The 7,059-nt window shown below is 32.1% G+C and overlaps 1 non-coding gene across 1 annotated transcript; it reads left to right on the top strand.

Moving 5' to 3' along the window:
• The first annotated feature begins 501 nt into the window (after window positions 1-501).
• On the top strand, window positions 502-573 carry TRNAE-UUC (transfer RNA glutamic acid (anticodon UUC)). The gene has a single exon. It is a non-coding gene; the product is annotated as a tRNA-Glu (tRNA).
• Window positions 574-7,059: the final 6,486 nt, after the last annotated feature.

The raw sequence follows: 7,059 nt of genomic DNA, 5'->3' as shown, positions 1-7,059 counted from the left end.
GCTAAAAAGGCAAAGACCATTTATTTCTTAACTAAATAATAATAATATTCTATTGAGGAACTTCTCTATAAATTGTTAAAAGTCTCACATCAACTATACATAAAATAATTTATAATATATAAGTGGATACAAATCTATCTTATACGTCGATTTTATAGAATTGAATTAAATTTAGAGCTTATTTTTTTAATTTTTAACATGGTATTAAAATAATGGGTTAAAGTCATTCTAAAAGAATATATAAATAAAAATAGTATAAATTTTTGATAAATAAAAATTATCCTATGTACAAATTAAAAGTAAAAGTTTGAAAGATTGAATAAAATATTTTTAAAATATTTTAATTTATATAAATTAATTTTAGGATTTGCAAAGTTAAGTTTAACTTAAAGTATACTTTTTAATATAGTCTGTGTGAACTTAATCTTTGATTTACCAAGGAAGCAAGTGCAAATGCAACCAACCTTTCTGTGTGAAAATTAAAAACTTTATAAACAAGAATCCATTGTCGTCTAGCGGTTAGGATATCTGGCTTTCACCCAGGAGACCTGGGTTCAATTCCCGGCAGTGGAAATTTTAACATTTTTCTGCTTATACTTTCATTCTAGATAACTTTCACCACCTATAACCCAACCAAATCCGATGAAGGGTATAACTTCTATAAATCTTTCCATTTTCCAAGTAACATTGACATGTAATGTGCAAATCATATCCCATGGGTTCGTTGTTATACCATGGGTTCACATATATTAAGTCTAAAGTAAGCACAAATGTGGATTTACAGTTTACTGCATAAGCCAACCAATGGATATCTAATGTACAAATCATACATCATGGGTTGATCGATATTAACTCTTAAGTAAGCATATACTAATAAGAGGGGATTCTTTTCCTTCATCAAGGCAAAGAGTTAACCATAACTTCAACCACCCACATTTCAAAGAAAAAATCCATCTTCTTCCTTGCCTTTTACAGAACAAAAAATCATAACCAATAAACAAAGATAAATATAATTTACCATCACAACCTTACGAAGAACCAACCCTAATTATATTCCATCCCAAAGACGAAAGCCACAAACTTACGCCAATACAAGATATTTATATTAGGTTTAGGAATTTCAAAACTTATAGTGACTTCGACCACAAACAGAGTTTAATCAGCTTTGGACGAGAGGGGTTCAAAGATGAACACGAGTTTCCACAAAAGTAGCTTCAACAACAAGTCGTCAAGATTGAACAAAACGTCTTCCAAAAATACGAGTTTCAAGTTAAAAAAGAACGCTTAAAAACACAAATATATTGCACACCAACAACATTGGTTCAAGAACTATATGCGAGCTTGAAGAAGAGGAAGACTAGTTCGAGAAAACAAACGCGATTGAAGACGGGTTTTAGCCTCACGCTTTGTTTGTGGATCTTCAAATCCTTTATGCCTTTCAAACACTACCAAAATGGAATTTCATTAAAAATGAAAAAAAAAATTAACAAACTAGTACGACGCATGGTTGTAAAAGTAGTAAAATTCTACATGTCACTATATCACTATCCATTACAAAAAGATAAGTATGTGAAATAATGTTATCTTATGTACAAATTATATAAGTAAAAGTAAAACAACTTTTTAATAGAACAAATGTATCTTTGTACAAATTAAAGGAAAAAAAAGTTTAAAATATATAAAATACTTTTAAATATTTTAATTTATATAAATTAGTTTTAACTATTTATTCTTAAATTTAATTAGATTTGAATCCGACCTAACCAATCTAATATAATTCAAATTTAATATTTTAAAATTTATAATCAACCATATAATTTATCGAGTGTCGCAACCGAAATCGCGACGGGACAACGAACCAAAAATAAAAATTTGTAAAAACAAAGTTTGGAGTCGCCACCATAGTTTATTTTTGAAAACTACGGAAGAACCAAAAAGATAATACATAGGCTACGAAAAATCAGATTTTTCGTCTAGGAGTCGGTTACTGTAAGACCCGAGAAAATTAATTAATTAAATAATTAATTAATTAATAAATTCGGGTAGAGGAGCCTTTATGACATTAAATATTGATTGATATGACATGAAAAAGTACTAGCTCAAGTGGTTGAGAGTATTTTATTGTGTGAAAGGACTTGGGTTTGAGTCTTATGTATGCCATTTATGTGTTGTTTGATTTATTATTAATTTTAATATTATACAAGGTCATGTGGGGTGATAACATGGTTATAGAATTATGTGAATTGTCAAGAAACATGAATTGGCTTGATGATTTAGCTTTGATTTGGCATTGGTATGGTCATGGGTTCAATCTTTGGTGAGCTAGATTTAACTTTTTTTGCTTAAAAATTTAGTTGTGGGCTGAATTTGAAGGGGTGGAGAAAACCTAGCAGAAGGGCCCAGGGGCTGACAATCAAGTAATAGCCCTTGAATAGCAATAAAATCCACAATTAAACCATATTCTCGTTTTTTTTGCACTACCCAAGTACTAAAGGCATGCAAAGGTTTCCTCGGGCCAGACGAAGATTGGCCCTCGAGTGCAAAGGCAGAAGGGAGCATGACTGCAAGACCCACCCATTTAGCAGGGACGAAAGTCGACCTTAGTGATCCGACGGTGCCGAGTGGAAGGGTCATCGCCCAACGAATAAAAGTTACTCTAGGGATAACAGGAGAGAAGAAGAGGGTTTTGAGAGGCTGATTTTCAGAGGGTGTGGTGAGGTACACGAATTCAGGAAAAAATAGTGGGTTGAGAGTGAATTGCAAGGGACTAATTGAAGTGGTGATAAGGCAAGCTTTAGTGATCAAAGGAACCTTCCAATTTCAAGGTTTAACAAGTGGAAATTCCAGGTTAGGGGAGCTGAACCCGAAATTCTATCTTAATTGCATTGTCTTGCATGATTTTAATGAAGCTATGACCTGAATTTCGTGTTGCACATGAGGGAATTTGGGGTTGTGGGTTTTGGGTACTGTTTCATTGGAATTTGACCTAAATATATGCATATAATGGAGTTGTGTTCTGTATATTCTGTGATTATGCAAAGTTGGGTTGTAGGGGAATATTTTCCTGTCCAATTATGCTCATATGCCTAATGAAGTTATGCTGAATGAATTGGTACGTTTTGGGTTGTGTTTTGAGTATCTGGTGTAGTGTTTGTGTGCGTGAACCAATGTCAGAACCTGCAATTCTCGCACACGCGAGCTAGACTCGCCTAGGAGAGATATACAGGGACTCGTACCCTTTATCTGCTCGAGGCTATCGCTCAGGCAGAGGATTTTTGGTTTGGGCGAAAGGTCATCTCGCTTAGGCGAGACTCACTCGCCTAAGCGAGAACTCGAAGAATGTTTTGATGGTAGCTTAACTCGCAGCCCATGCGAGAGATTTTGATTCTTGGGCGAAATGTGATCTTGCCCAGGCGAGTGTAACTTGCCTAAGCGAGAGTTCGAGGCTGGTTCTGTGCGTGGTGCTCGCTTAGGCGAGGTAACCTAGCTTAAGCGAGATGGACTGGAGTGCTTAGGCAAAGGCTTGAAGATTAACAAAGGATGGTTGGATTATATGTTTAATTGCATATGATTATGTGGTATTAAACTGATTGGTGGTGGACTTGGGATGTGTGAACTATCATGCTTCTAGGATATCTTAATGGTGGGCTTGCTGGTGTTCCATGGGTTGTGGCCCGGAACGTATCCTTGGGTTGTGGCCTAGGGTAGGGGTTAAGCACGTGGCATTCTATGTGTTGTGGACCGGAATGACTTCCCTTGAGTTGTGGCTCGGGATAGCGGATGAACACGAGAAACTCTTGAGTTGTGGCTCGGGTTGGCGAGTGTTACCAGTGTGAGTGTGCTGGTTGTGGCCAGTACAGATGGGTCCAGATGGATTGCCCTTCTTAGTGTTTTGTTGAAGAGTTTGGTAGTCCTAAGACTTTACGGACTATGTTCGTATTTGGGAACTCCACTTGGCGTTACAGTGTGTGATCCGTAGCATGGTTTCGGCACGTGCTTTATCGGTTGTGGCCGATAGGTGTGGCAGCAAAGCGCCTTGAGATACTTAATAGAGGATGTAGAACACTGCTAGCATGGTCGTGGCCATGTGAAAGAGCGAGAACGAGTCTCCTTGATGTGCAATGATATTACATGGTTGTGGCCATGTGGAAGGAAGGGAACGAGTCTTCCTTGATGTGCATCGATATTACCGGGTTGTGGCCATGTGATAGAAAAGGAGGAGGTTCTTTAGTGGTGGAATGACTGATGCATGGTTGTGGCCATGCAGAATAAAATAAAGGATTTTCTTTTAATGTTTTCTTTATATATATATATATATATATATATGTATGTATGTATGTATATGGTGGATTTATGTATAATAATGTGTTATCTTTTTAGCTCATCCTATCTGCTTGTGTTTGGCGATGATCGTGTACGTGGTACACGTGAGCAGATGATATTGCAGGTGGAGTTGATGAGGCTTAGATGTGGAGTGAGGAGTTTTACATGATTTTGTTTTGAGATATTTTGTAAACTCTGATGAAAGGATTTATTATCATGTTCAGTTTTTATGAGTATTGAACTTTGGTTATATTTGCAATTAATAAAAATATTTAAATTTCTTGCGTTTTTGGGAAATGAGGTTTTATTAAATGCAGTGTAATTATGAATTTTACCTTTATTTTATTAAAATTCGTAATATCCTGTCGGAATGTTACAGTTACGTGTGGGAAAAGTATTAGCACCCCACGACGCCCATCCTAAGATGGTACCTTTAATTAAATGTGTAAAAGTTATGTGGTTTTTCAAAATATTTAATTTTCCCCAAAAGTAATAATAAAAGGATGTACAAAAGAAAAAAATAATTTTTTTTTTTTAGTTTTTGGGCCCGACAAAGATTAATCCTCGCTCTTACATATCTCCATTTATAATGGAGAATCAGAGTTACGTAATTCTTTTTGAAAAAGCTATTTGGAAAAAAATTTGAAAAATTATTTAATTTTTTTTTAATAATTTTGAAAACTTTTTCATTCAAATTTTTAGTATTATTTTATTATTGGTGTCATGCGACGCGAGCGGCCGGACCGATAATGAAAATAAATTCTTTATTTTAATCTTTGATATTTTTTATCTTTTATAATTTTTTATATTTTTTTAAAGTTATTTAAAAGTGGATGTGGATGTTACTACGACATGAGCAACCAGATAGATATTAAAAAGTAAACAAAGAAAGCTATTTTTTTTATTCTTAGATTGGTATATATTTTTTTAGAATAAAAGGAACGAAAGTCTAAAATGGGTGTCATGCAACGCGAGCGGTCGAGCAAACATCAAACCAAAGAAATAGGAAAAAAAATTATGATTTAAACAAAATGATGAAAATTAAAAAAAAATAAATCAAAAGAAAAAGAAACTAACAATGACGTACCTTCTGCCTCTTCTTTTTTCTTGCCTTCTTTTATAATATTTTGTTGTTTTTTTTCAAAAGAGATAAAAATGAGATGAGTCTGTGTGGGTGGTGAATGGAAAGAATTAGAGAAGTGTAAAGAATCCTTTTTTCTTGGTCATGACAGAGTGCGTATTTATCCTCATACCTTGCAATATCAATGCAATCTCAACCTTAACTATAATGAACAATATAAGGAATTCTTGCCTTCTTTTATAATATTTTTTTGTTTTTTTTGTTCAAGAGAGATAAAAATGAGATGAGTTTGTGTGGGTGGTAATGAGAGAGCAAGAGAGAGTATAAAGAATCTTCTCTTTTTTTCTTTTTGAAAGAGAGATGAAAGAGGAGGTGTGTATGTGAGAGTGGTGATGGGAAATAATTAGAAAAGTGTAGAGAATCCTTTTTTCTGGTCATGACAAAATGCGTATTTATACTCACACCTTGAAATATCAATGCAATATCAGTTTTAACTATAATGAACAATATAAAAAAGAAATTGGTTATGATAGCAAATTATGAGAATCAAATCCTAGCAAATTAGAGCACAAAATAATCATCATGAATGATAAATCAGAGCACAAAATCAATCCCAATTAATAATATTGATTCTTACCATTTGAATAGATATTACTTCTAATTATTATTATATAACTAATTTCTCTATTAGGAATAAAGTTAGAAAATATTTGAGTTATTGGGTTCATGAGAAGGAGTGTGATAATTAATAACAAATTGGGCTCTTCCTTTTTTTTTTCTTTTTTCTTTTTTTTTTCTAAAATTAAAGTTTGAAAATATGTGAAGAAAATTTTGTTTCATCTTATTTTTTAATTTTATTTTTATTTTGTATATATTTTGTATAATAAAAGAAATATAATAAATAAACGAATCATATTAAATGAAATAGAAAAAATGGTCCGATTTTATTTATCAACAACAAATTTTCAGTAAAAGAGGAACACTTACTTTTTTCTATTTCAGTATACTGGGTCTCTTTCTTTTATTTCAAAAAATTGATCTAATTTCTATTTGGAATGAAAGAAAAGTGTGGAAATAATTATAAATGACAAAATGATATTGGAACATAATTTTGGAAGAGATGATGGAAGCTGGAATTTTGGGGTTGATATCGAGTTAATCAAATTTTAATTGTTTGATTATAAATTAATTTGATATGATTTTTCAGATTATAGATTTATGTTAAATTAAGCTTTTTAATAATTTTTTATAATATAAATAACATAAATATAGTAAATTTTTAACTAAAAAATTATAATGAATTTTAATTTTATATAACTTACTAGTAAATTTCACCAAAACAATATTATACTATTTTTTTTAAAATATATATAAATTTTAAAATTTTAAAATATAAATTTAAACCGAGTCCAATATTCATAAAATTTCACTCGTAATCGTAATCCAAATTCGACTATAATTATCATTTTTTTTATCTCATCTATCAAATTTACTTTGAATTTGTTTAGTTTAAGTCGGATACGAATTTTTCTCTGTCCTAGTTATTCTTTCATTTTTTCAACTTTTATGAAAACTTATCCACTCACGTCTAGACAAAAAGACTGAGATAATGCATCCAAAGAAGTATATAACATTTTCTTTGAAAAAGAAAGTTA

This window comes from Vigna unguiculata, chromosome 1 (assembly GCF_037176805.1).
Source record: "Vigna unguiculata cultivar grain cowpea cultivar isolate G323 ecotype 2 chromosome 1, ASM3717680v1, whole genome shotgun sequence".
NCBI classification, from domain to species: Eukaryota; Viridiplantae; Streptophyta; class Magnoliopsida; order Fabales; family Fabaceae; genus Vigna; species Vigna unguiculata.
Note: the sequence above shows the minus strand (reverse complement) of the source record. Positions and strands in the feature narration are given on the sequence as shown.